Below are 13,646 nucleotides of genomic sequence, written 5' to 3'. Positions count from 1 at the left end.
TAAATAAAATACAAAAGAGAACTGAGGAGTGGTTGAGTGCTCCGTGGTTGAGTGCCCCTGAGTTCAATCCCCGGTACCGGCCCCCCCCATAAAACTTTTATGAAGCAAAGCTAAAAAAAAACAAAAGGGCTTTCAGCAAGAAGAAGAATATGGGGCTGGGATGTGGCTTAGTGGTTGAATGCTCACCTGACACGTGCAAGGCCCTGAGTTCGATCCTCAGCACCACATGTAAATAAAATAAAGGTATTGCGTCAACTACAACTAAAAATTATTAAAAAAAAAGAAAGAAAAATATGCCCAGCTTTTTTTAGCTGAGCCTCCCCATCTGGGCAATGGCAAATGACTGCAATCACAGCAACTCTGGAGGCCGAGACAGAGGATTCCAAGTTTGAGGACAGCATTGGCAATTTAGACTCTATTTCAAAAAACAACAAAAAAGAAATGTCTGAGGACGTATTTAAAACTATGAATTTTCTTCAGGGTTTTACTTTAGTAGTATTCCATGTTTTAATATATTGTGTTTCATTTCCCATAATAGTAATCTATCCTTGTGAGGATAAAGTGCTAGTCTTACTAGGATGGAAGGACTCATGGAGTCAACTTGTCATTAAATGGTCATTTGGTCTATTTAAGGAATAATACTTATCAGAGGCACAGTATCATTCTCTGTTGCAGACAAGATGAACATTCAGAAGTAGGTCACTAGATCAATCTTGCAAATATGAATCCTGGCTATTGGGCATACATATGACTTCCATTTCTGAAGCATGGCCATGTGGGTGTCCAATTACATCCGTTTTGCTTAACTTCAAATGACTGAGTGATTTTCTCAGTATCTCTTCTATTGTAGCTGTTTTCTGGTGGGTATTGACATGTGATGCAGAAGTCTTCACTTTGTGCCAACTCGGTTTGTACACTTGGCTCTAACACATATAACTGACTCCTGTATTTTCATCAGCTCTATGCCTTCTAGGCCCTGGGGCCATGGCCAATCCATTGGTCACTATTTGAGAATCTGCATGTCTTCTCATCTCAGGCCACTTTTACAAGAAGAAAACCCATTAAGAAAATCTTTCCTGGAAGGCTTCCAGGGTCACCTCTTAATGTGGCTGCAAAGTACCTGCTGAGAGTTTTCTCCTTGGAATCCACATAGAACTGGCTGATTCATCCCTTTTTCCTGCTTTTTCAGCTAGTTGCATAGGACTCTGTGATGTCCATAGGTTAAAATTAGGGGGAAAGCTTTGGTGCAACTGTTGCAGGGGAAAGAAGGCCTCAACTTCCTTGGGCAGCTTATTTGTTCCCTCTGGTCTTGTTCAGACTAATCCTGGAGGTACTATTTCTATCTTGTGATGGGCTGTTGGGTCTGACTTTATGACAAGGGTCACAATGGAAAGTATACATAGGCAATTACTGTCCCATGCTCATGTGTTGTTTTTACCAGACCTCTGTAATATGCCCAACAGCTGTTTCTTAACTGGTGTGCACTTCTGCACAGATAGCAAGAGTTTATCCTAGAGCCCCAAACATTTGTTACTGGAGCTCTCTAGTGTATATTTTACCCAAGAGAAATGAAAGCATATATCCATAGGAATACTTGTATGTGAATGTTCATAATGGCTTTATTTGTAATTGCCAGAAATTTTAAATAATTTATTTTAGTCTGCTTTTCATCACTATAATGCCACACCTGAGGCAGGTTTATTTTTATTTATTTATTTATTTTAGTGGTGCTGGGGATTGAACTCAGGGACTTATACATGCAAGGCAAGCATTCTACCAACTGAGATATACCCCCAGTCCCTGAGGCAGGTTTATTATGGCAGATGGTTCTGGAGGCACAGGTCTAGGAGCCTTATTGGATGACAACCCCTCCACCCCCCTGCAGAGTCCAAAGGCAGCTCATAGTATTACATGACAGGGAACATGTAAATGTACATCCTCTGGTCTGTTTTCTTATAAAACCACAAGTATTCAATTATAGGGGCTCTACCCCAATGATTTTAATTAATTAATAAACCTAAGTACTTCCCAAAGGTCCTGCCTCTAAGCAGCACAGTTGGACTAAGTTTCCATTCTCTTAATTTCTCCTGATGGGGGTTAAATTTCACCACAGGAAGCCTTGGGAGAGAAACTATATCCTAACCATAACATAACCCAGTGACCTTCAATAGGTATGATACCTGAGTGTATTAATTCAAAAGGAATGAACAACTGTTACACAGAACATACATAAATCACAAAATATTTGGAGTGAAAGAAACCATGCAAGAGTGCATGGACCAGGCATAGTGACAGATGCATGTAGTCACAGGTACTCAGGAGACTGAGGAAGGATGATCACTTGAGTCCAGGAATTTGAGACAACCCTGGCCAACATAATGAGGTGTCCTTTATGGAAAGCACTATGGGGATTCCTCAGAAAATTGGGAATGGGGCCACCATTTGACCCAGGTATCCCACTCCTTGGTTTATGCCCAAAGGACTTAAAATCAGCATACTATAGTGACACAGCCACATCAATGTTTTTAGCAGCTCAATTCACAATAGCTAGACTATGGAACCAACCTAGATCCTAGATAGATGAATTTGGATAAAGAAAATGTGAGATATATATATATATATATATATATATATATATATATATATATATATATATATACACTCAATGGAATATTACTCAGCTCTGAAGAAGAGTAAAATTATGGCATTTGCTAGCAAACGGTTGGAGTTGGAGAATATCATGTTAAGTGAAATAAGCTAATCCCACAAAGGCAGAATGTTTTCTCTAATATGCAGATGCTAATTCATAATAAGGCAGGGGGCACTAGAGAATATGTTACCTTAGACTAGGTAGAGGGAAGTGATGGGAAAGAAGGGGAGGGGATGTGGGGATAGGAAATATACTAGAATGAAACAGACATTATTACTTGTTGTATATATGTGATTACTTGACCAATATGAGTCTGCAACATGTACACTCAGAAAAATGAGAACTTATATCCCTTTTATGTATGATATATCAAAGTGTAAAAATGCATTCTACTGTCATATATAACTAATTAAAATAAAATAATTAAAATTTTTTGAAAAGTACATTTTTCAATAACTATTTGTGTAAAATTCCAGTAAACACTATAGTGTATCTATCTATAGTTTGAGTTTTATCCCTAGTAATAGAAAGATCAGTACTTGCCTGAGGATTGGGTGGGGTGGGGAGTTACAGAGGTAAGAGAAAAAATTCTGAAAAGCCATTAAGAAAACTCTGGTTGTAATAGATGCTCATTAGCTTGATTGTAATGAACATTTTACAGGTATATGTCATAATTTATGAAAACTTTACATGTTTTCATTATTTATTTTTAATACTCTATAAAAATGCAGATTCTGATTTAGTTGGTTTTGAGTGGGGTCAAACATTTGTACTTCTAATAAGACCACAGGTGATGGTGATGCTGCTGCACCCCCCACTCAGTTTGAATGGCAAGGCTCTTGTCTCTTTTACCACAGATACCATCTAAGTGAAAAATAACTATGGGAGCTGGTACCATATTGCACAATACACAAACCATTTCTTTTGAAGAAAGTTCTACTGGATCCTGTAAGTCAAGATTCTAGAATACCTAGTAATCATTAATCTTGTCGTAACTATTAGTTATCCTCTAACTATGATCTTTCTTTGATCATTGTGCTCTTAGGCTGAATGCCTTCCTTTATAAGCCTTTATTGTAATTCCATTCCAAGTTCTCATGCCTTTCTTTTTATCATGTTTTTTGTTCTTACTTACATTAGATTTTAAATAGTCTGAAAAAATAAACTTAATAGTAGAGGCAGATGCCAGTTCAATTTAAGGAATTGCCTAACAACTGAGACCTGTTTAAAAAATTCCCCATCCTAAACACAACTTCCTTAGCATTGGGAATATTCACTTTTCATGGCTCTTGTAGCTAAAATTTCAGATTGTGCACCAGAACCAACTTCCAATGTTGTGTCTACCACTACTACCAGGTGACCTGAGATGAATCAGAACTTCTCTAAAAATGAAATCTCATCTCTAAAATGAGGGTTTGAGCTAAATTATTTTGTTATTTCCTTTAATTCTGTTTCCTTTAATTCCCTTAACTAACATTGCATATTCTTCTGCTTCAGAGCAAAGATGAACTTTAGCTTCTTGGAAAGCCATACAGCTGTAAACCAGGAGTGGGTTGAACTATTGTGTGTCCAGCATCATTAAGAAGTTTTAGTTGGGTATGGTGGTGCATGCCAGTATTCCCAGGAACTAGGGAGTCTCACAAATTTGAGGCTGGCTTCAGCAACATAGTGAGATCCTGTCTCAAAATTAAAGTGAACAAACAAATAAATAAACAAATAAATAAATAAAAAGGACCAGTAATGTGGATCAGTGGTAAAGTGTCCCTGGGTTCAATCCCCAGTACAAAAACAAAACAAAAACAACCAAAAAAAGTTTCAAAATTAGGCAATACTAACCATGTATACTTTATACAAGTGGTCAGTTATCTTTTCCTATAAAGGACTTAAGAGTCAACATTTCTGGCCTTGGAGATCACAAGATTTCTGTTGTGTATATACTCAACTCTGCCACTAGAGTGGGAAAACAGACAAAATGTAAATGAATGACTGTGTTTGATTTGGTTCACAGGGTACTTGGCTAATTTCTGATTTAGACCACACTACCTATTTTCTCACCAATTGAAGTTAGGCAAAGACATATAAAAAAAAACACTGTACAAATGTAGTTTTATTAACTATAGGTACATTTAAAACTTGGCTATTGCATCTAAAAATAATCAAGAAATTATCATAATTTTAGGTTTCACATATTTTCAGTTAATGAACTATTTTTATAAAGGATAATCAGCATTTGATCTTCATTCACCGAAAGTCTTAAGTAGAGCAGCATTCTTCTTATATTTTTCTGTAATCTCTCTAATATTTTCCAAGAGATCTTCAGACATGCATTCTTCATATTCTCTATCAACTTTAGTAATCTCCTCCTCAAGATGTTTCTAGTAGAAACAATTAGAAATTGTTAATGTAGAAACATTAATTTGTTCAAAGTGTGAAATTTACAAACAAGAGTGAAATATTTGTTAACAATAGAAATAAAAAGAATATTCTTCTATCTACCATGTTGGCCCTGTGTCCTTTCTTAATGAGATTCCCTCTTTTCTTCCCTAGAGATATTACTTGCCTGAATGTTTTGACTTTCTTTATACTTTTACCACATAGAGAGATATGTATGTGTCTCTAATAGGTTGTTATGTACCACATAATGATGTTTTGGACAATGATGTATTGTACACATAATGGTGGTTTCATAAGATTATATATTACCTAATTACATCTTAGTTTGTGTAGGGATCTATATGATGTGCAGAAAAGGACAAAATTGCCTAAAAATATTTCTGTGAATGTGTTTCTGTCATACAATGCATGACTATCTTGGTTTAGTGGGTGCTGGTTTCAACCTTTGTGCTTATTGGAAATTATTAAATATAATATTCTATGACATGTTTTTCACTCAGTATTTTAAGATCACTTAGTGCACAGATGTACTACCTATAGATTATTCATATAGTGCTATATAGCATTTAAATATGACTGAATCAACATTTTCTTATCTTTCTTTCTATTAGTGAATTTTTGTTTCTATTAGTGATTTTTTATTCATTTCCAGATATAGCAGGCTGAAAACAATGATCTCCCCAGAGCTGATCATGCCTTAATTCCAGGAATCTGTGGCTATGCTATTGTGTATGGTAAAGGAACTTTACAGATGTGATTAAAAGGTTTTTAATTTTCTTTTTTAAAGCTAAGAATCTCATGAAAAGGTGATTATTCTGCATTATCTTGGTAGGCCCAATGTAACCACAAGGTCTTTATAAGAGGGAATTAGTTGTATCAGAGCCAGAGAGAGAAGAAAACAGAAGAGGGAAGAGAGGAGAAATCTACCTTGCTGCTGGCTTTGAAGATAGAAGAAGGAGCTACAAGCCAAGGACTGTAGGGGACTCTAGAAGCTGGAAAAAGGAAAGAAATGGATTCTACCCTAAATCCCTTGAAGGGCTGCAGCCCTGTGAACCCACATTAGACTTCTAACCTCCCTAACTGCAAGGTAATGAACATATGCTATTTTAAGACATTAATTAAGTTGCTGATAATTAGTTTTAGCAATCATAAGATACTAGCATACCATGTTATTTTTTTTTTTTTTGCTATTGTGAATGATACCATAAAAAAATCAACACAAACTAGGTGGCTTAAAATAACAGACATTTATTCTCTCATAATTCTTCAGGCTAGAAGTCTGAGATCAAGATGTAAGCAGGAGGGCTGGGGATGTGGCTCAAGCGGTAGCGTGCTCGCCTGGCATGCGTGCGGCCCGGGTTCAATCCTCAGCACCACAAACACACAAAGATGTTGTGTCCGCCAAATACTAAAAAATGAATATTAAAATTCTCTCTCTCTCCCTCTCTGTCATTCTCTCTCACTCTTTCTAAAAAAAAAAAAAGATGTAAGTAGGATGGTGCTCTCTGAAGGATACAGGGGAGAATCCTTTGTTGCTTCTTCTCTGTTTATGGCAGTTCCAGGAAATTCTTAGTGCTCTTCAGCTTACAGCAGCATCACTCACTCTAATCTCTACCTCTGTTTCATATGGATTTCTTATAAGGACATCAGATAGTGGATTTAGGGCCTGTGCTAATCCAATATGATTTCAACCAATTACCTGTGCAAAGACTCTGCTTCCTAATAATGTTATATTCTGAGATCGAGGTAAAACAAGAATTCTGGGTGGCACTATTCAACTCAATACAGTGACCTAGAGGTAGAGTGCTCACCTATCACATATGAGTCACTGGGTTTGACCATCAGCACACATACAAAAATAAATAAATAAAATAAAGTTATTAAAAAAAATAAACCCAGGGTGCATAGTTATGTTAAGGATTGCCATGTTGTTTTCTACAACTGTTATATCAATTTATACAACCACTGCAGTACATGAGAATTTCTCTCTCTACATTGGGAATTATTAAACATTAATATTTGGCCAAGTTTTCTTGGCCTTTTTTTTTGGGGGGGGGGGGTGGTTTACTGGGGACTAATCTCAGGTGCACTTGACCATTGAGATACATGCCCAGTCCTATTTTGTATTTTATTTAGAGACAGAGTCTTGCTGAGTTGCTTAGTGCCTTGCTTTTTGCTGAGACTGGCTTTGAACTCATGATCCTCCTGCCTCAGCCTCCCATGCTATTGGGATTACAGGTGTGTGCCACCGCTCTAGGCTTTGGCCAACTTCTTGAATGTGGAATATGGTATATATTTTCATGTTTATTGCTTCATTTGTGCTTTTCTGAAATTTTCATTTGGGTCTTTCACTATTTTTATTTATTTTTAAAGGCCATCATATTTCTGGATATTAATTCTTTCTTACTTATGTTTTGAAAGCAGCAGTTTCAAGGTGTTTCAGGAGAGATGATGGGAAGTAGGGCAGCATATGCTCATATTTCGAACAAATGAAAGCCTATTAAGGTGATGTGATGAGTATTTTTTAAGCCATTTTCAACTGAAAATACATTATCACCCAAAAAAAGTACCCAGGAATTCTATGGTTCAGGAATTTATCTTAGCTTTTAGGGCTTAGCATTATAAGTTTGGGGAATAGTTATTTTTTTTATTTAGTTGTGAATGAACACACAGTATCTTTATTTATTTTTATGTGGTGCTGAGGATTGAACCCAGTGCCTCACAAATGCAAAGCAAGAATTTTACCACTGAGCTACAGCCTCAGCACTGGATAAATAGTTTTATTGGTATACTACTAAGCTATTGGAAAGCTAGGGATAAGGCAAAACCTCATATTTCAGAAATACTTTATTCTGCATTTACATGAAATTACAGAAAGAAAAAACACTTATTATAAAGATATGTTCTTTCTTCTCAATCTTAATTAAATCCCAAATGTTCTCATATATTTTTGTTAAGTTGAACATGGCCCGGGGCAATACCATCATAGATTGTTGATATGAAAATATTATTGTATGTCATTTATGTGAACAAAACAGATTACTTTATAAAATGCACACACATTCTCTTATATTCCCTGGTTACACCATTAGACAGAATTTTTCTGACAAATTTTTACTAAGATATTTTCATATAAATGAAATTAACTATATTAATTCCTATAGAGACAGAGCAGAAATATATTAAAGTTTTAAAGAATTTCACACTTACCTCCACAGACCCTACATGTGTAGCAATCATTTCAAAAAGATGCTGCAGGTTATTTCTGACTTTTCATCTTTCTTCATTTTTAGTCTGCACAACTAGTTGGTACCTGAAGAATAAAAACGTTTTTTTAAGTTGTCTAGAAAATAAATTAATATATCAGGTCTAGTTGGCACACTTCCTATTTTCATATTCAATAAAACAAAGCTGTGGTTAGCCTGTGATGCTTACTATACATGTAATTCCTTTAGTTCTAGCTATCAATCATTAAAACAGAAATAATATTTTTCAAAGATGCTTTGTAAGCCAACAAAACCAAGAGCACCAAAATTTTATCTTATGGCTTTGGGGATGGAATGCAGGGAATTGTGCATGTTAGGCAAGTGCTCTACCACTGAGCTTCATCCCCAGCCCTAAATGAGCTTACCTAAGTCTCCAAATGGATTATAACACAATGTTTTAAGAGAAGACAGAAAATTGCAAAGAGGGGAGTGGAAATCTTACCTTTAGGAATTCAAATTCAAAACAAAATAGAGATCAAATAAACCTCTACTGTGTGTTTTATCCCTAGACTACAAATAAAGAAATGAAGATGTGTCACTTTCTCAAGTATTGTCCTTGCAACCTCAGAGTGAGATGTCTTTAAGTTATTTGAGGGCCATATAAGACTTGAAAAATGTATATATTCATATCAATGTACACAGAATATTATGGATTAATTATTTAGTATGTTGATTTTTATTTAGGTTGCACAATGTAATCACAAAAAAGCAGAATATTCTGCAAAGAAAGAATGCAACATTTTTATAGTTAATACATAGTTTGGCTAAAATTCTTCCTATGCAACTTTAAATCAATTTCAAAAATCTGGTAGGGATATGAGAATAATGCAAATTTGTGCTGGCTTATGCCAATTTTCTCCTTGAGAAATATTTGATGAATGTTGAAAACTGCACCCAGCTATATCCAGAAATTAAGGTACACACAAAATATACACAAGCACATACTTCAAAAGTGTACTCTCTCAGTTCACTGCAAATGTGATCATGACATGCATCCACAACCAGTGTTATAAAATTTTCCATTCCATATCAGATAAATCTCCTTCTACCTCCTCATAACAACTCAGAGGCTACAACCCACTGAATCCCCATTTCTCAAAGGAAATTGTATGTCTTTTTAAGGTGAAAGATCCCATGTTTATTTTGCATTTGCATATTTCATAAGTATTTAACATGTGTACAGTTATGCTATAAGTTTTTATTAGGTCATCATTATTTGCTCATGTGTGTCACTGATGTAGTTTTTGAGCGTTGTGCCTAATACCAATTTTCCTATAAGTGCTATAATTTTTACTGCATTATTTTGCACAGCATGGCAATTATTAGCAAAGTATAAGATGTATTACAGAACAATGACTCTATAATTTATAATATAATCACATTTTACTATATAATACACATAATTTCTAGGAAATTAAAAAAAAGTTTAGTGGGGCTTATTAAAGTTCACTCTCAAAAAGTCAAATTTATTTGAATTGATTTAAAATGTTATTTTGTGGGGCTGAGATTGTGGCTCACTGGTAGAGCACTCGCCTAGCATGTGTGGGGACCTGGGTTTGATCCTCAGCACCACATAAAAATAAATGAATGGAATAAAAGTATTGTGTCCAACTACAACTAAAAATATAAATATATTTTTTTAAATGTTATTTTGATTTCAGGGATTAAAATTCACTAATCAATTAAATTTAAAATGAATCATTTTCTTCAGGCAATAACTATAACAGTAGAAGAATGTATCTAACATTTTAAGTTGTTCAGATTAAGTTCTATTCACCACTCTCTCCAACACAAATAGGAATTAAAAAAAAAGATATAGATTTATAGAAATTATAAGCAACTAATAAAGAAATAAATCTTGGTGAGATGAACTTACTCCTGCTGAACAGCATCTAACTCATTCATAGCTTCTCTGAGGCCCTCATTAACAGCACTTTCCAGCAGGTGCTTATGTTTCTCCAAGGACTCAAGCTCTTTGGCACATTTTTCATCCTCTTGCTCAGCTTCCTATTAGGATAAAGTCATGGTTACATGTTTTTGATATTCATATTACATATATTCAAGGTAGATTTTTAAAAGTACATAAAGAATTTTAAAATAATCCAGATTGCATCATTTGTATTCTCAGGATGCTTACCACAATTGCCATTGGGAATTCTGTATTATAAATATAACACAGATGTGACCTTTTCAAGAGGTCTGTATAGCTTTAATTTGGAATTTTCAAGTCTGACTATTTTATTTTCTTTTTGACAATTTTTTCTATAAGCCTGAATTTTTTAGGTCATTATTTCACAATGGCATTAACTGTGCACAAATAAGCCCAAATACAATTTCTAGGTTTTTGAAGATAAAGCATGTATCCTAAAGTCTTTCATTTAAGTGCTTCAGAGAATAAATTTAAGCACTGTCATGGAGCATACATGATAAAACAAAATTTATTATTAAATATCTCACATATAGATCATATTTTGTGGTAAATTTTCTAAAATTTTGATACTACTTAAAAAAACAATAACAATAACAACAACAACAAAATGCATGGGTTCCTAATATACAGAATAAGAAAAAGTTTTCAATTCCTGATACTTTGCTGGCATTAGTAATGGTATAGCTCAAAATTTCACTTAAATTGTTTAAGTAGTAATGAACAGAGTCATTTGAATACTTCTCTAAGTAAAATGCTGGTCAGGGGGTGACATATAAAGTAATTAAGAATCAATCTTAATATTTTATCTGCCTTCTAGATTTTATGAAAATAGTTTTCATCCTCAATCCTTTTTATCTTGAATCAGGTTCGGGTTAAGTTTCCGAGGCTGGCTTTAAACTTGCCATTCTCCAACCTTAGCTTCTGAAGCAGCTGGGATTACAGGCATGCAGTGACTATTTTTTGTTTTTAATCCCACCCAGCAACACAATAACTCTTGATGAGCAATTATGCATACAAAAAGACTTTACTGGTGTTCAAGTTTAGGAGTATATAACACTGAATCTCTATAAAAAGGTAGAAGACATATGTTTAAAATATGTTTTTGTCTTGTAAGAATACTTAATCATATATGCAAGTATAAAATACCAGATGTGTTCTATGGTGAAATAACCTGAATCCAGAAAAATGTACTTTAAAGGACAGGATAAATGATTTACAATAAATTTTAAGAGAAGACAATCAAACATAAAGATTTCAGTTTTAATGTTAGACTATATGCTAAGTCAATCATGACACAGTTTTGGCTAACTTGAACAAATTAGCCAAGTTCTTACCTTAACTTTTTGTTGGTAAAGATCATCCAGCTTTTGAACTTCCTCTTTCAGTGTTCTCACATTTCTCTTGCTTTCTGTTATCATTGTATTCAACTAGGGGAATAAAACTTTAGTTGAGAATCATAACTATACATCAAAGAAATTTAACATATCATATAATTTTATATTCTCTTTCTGTTATCATTTGTTTAGGCAATACTGGGGATTGAATCCAGGGCTCTACAGGCAAGAATTCTACTACTGAACAACACCCACTGCCCTTTTTTTCATTTTTTGAGACAAGTTGCCTAGGCTGGCCTTGAACTTGTGATCTTCCTACCTCAGGCTCCTAAGGAACTGGTATTACAAGCATGAGCCACTTTGACTGGCTAACTTTTATATTCTCAATCAACTAACTATACCAATGTTATTTTTTCTAGTTTTTTTGACTCCCAATCTATTGTTTGTTTAAACATTTTATTATTCTCCAAAGAGGAACTGATTCCAAAGAAACTTTAAAATAAGATTACTAGGGCTGGTAATGTAGCTCAGCAGTAGAGTGCTTACCTAGCACGTGTGAGGCCCTGGGTTTGATACCTAGCAACTCAAAAAAACCACAAAAACAAAAAGCAAAACATAAAAACAACAACCAAAAAACCAAACCAAAAACAAATAAAAACAAAAACAAAAAACTCAAAGTACTAATATGTATTTCTAGTGGTGGCTGTGGGAGTGTTTTATAAATACTCACATATATTATATAAATATTATACACATCACATTATTACATATTTTTAATATTGTTATACCAACATATTCATAAGTATAAATTATTTTTGCTGTCTAGATTTTTTATATATTTTATATTTTATATACTTCATATATATGTAGCTTCCTATTTGTGTGTTCACTCTCTGAGATGTTAAAAGAGACTTTTTTATATTAATTTTATTGCATAATACTTGCTACTTGGTTATAGTTATATATTCTTTTGAAAGATTAATAAGGTAATCATATTTAATGTTGTTGAAGTTTGACCTTGGAAATAATTTGAAACCCAAACTGAAGAACTGTGTCTAAAGTTTATTTCCTTTTGATAACTGCTGATACCAGTTGATGGCTATGATTAAAAGTTTTCTTCAGGTAGGTCAAGAAAATATTTCCCACAGGAAATAGAAAAAAGAAAAATGTATAAAGAGCTGACAGGCTTTTTTTTTCTTGAGATGATGACTCTTCACATACAAGAATGAAATTTAAAAAAATATGTTTTTTTTTGGAAAAGCTTAGTTTATTTGGAAAAGATAAGGTAATGAAATGATTATACTTATTAAATACCTTTCAGATATTTAATTCTATTTGTCATTTTAGTACTAATTGTGGTTACTAATAGCTTCTTTTCAAAAAGCCTTTCCTTGGTTTTTAAGACCATGGAATCTCCTGATTTCATCTCTAAGTCTTGGAAAGTCCCTCTTCACATTCCTTTACATTTCTTTTTCTATTCATAATTTGGATATAGATGTTCTTCCAGGATTCTGATCCTGGCTGTAGTCTCACTTGCTCACTTGGGAGAGTGCTCTCTCACATCACATCTGGGAGATCCTTTGACTTTAACAACCTCCCTGCTAAAATATACATACATACATACACATATTGATTTTATACTTTGATATCCCAGAGACCCGAAACTCAGCATATCCCAGACTGCAACAATTCTGTTCTGTACCTCTCTCTCATCAAATATCAAGGTAAAGAACAACATCACATGCCAATTTGCCAGATACAATGTACCTAGACATTCTTTATTTCACTTTTCTAGCCTTCACATCCAACTGTTCACTTCAGTACTGAATTCTGTTGTCTCCGCCTTCCAATTTCTTTTCTCCATCCTCACTGTATGTAGTACCTTGTTGTGGGTCCTTTTCATTTATTACACAGGATATAATTTAGTCTCCTAAGTCTATGTTTCTGGCTCATGAACCTCATCTATTTTTTCAAAATGCCAAATGCATAGGTGATTATCATTCTTACTTAAAAATCTTCAATGGCCCCATTGCCTATAGAATAAAAATGCTCCCAGTATGTAAGGACAAGTTA

General features: G+C 34.2%; 1 pseudogene; it reads right to left on the bottom strand.

Annotated features, from left to right (window-relative positions):
• Window positions 1-4,886: 4,886 nt before the first annotated feature.
• The window catches only part of LOC143389603 (kinetochore protein NDC80 homolog), a 33,812-nt pseudogene continuing 25,052 nt past the window's right edge, over window positions 4,887-13,646 (bottom strand).

The sequence above is a fragment of the Callospermophilus lateralis genome, unplaced genomic scaffold, assembly GCF_048772815.1.
Source record: "Callospermophilus lateralis isolate mCalLat2 unplaced genomic scaffold, mCalLat2.hap1 Scaffold_63, whole genome shotgun sequence".
NCBI classification, from domain to species: domain Eukaryota; kingdom Metazoa; phylum Chordata; class Mammalia; order Rodentia; family Sciuridae; genus Callospermophilus; species Callospermophilus lateralis.
The sequence above is the reverse complement of the archived record's forward strand: the minus strand, read 5'-3'. Positions and strand labels throughout refer to the sequence as shown.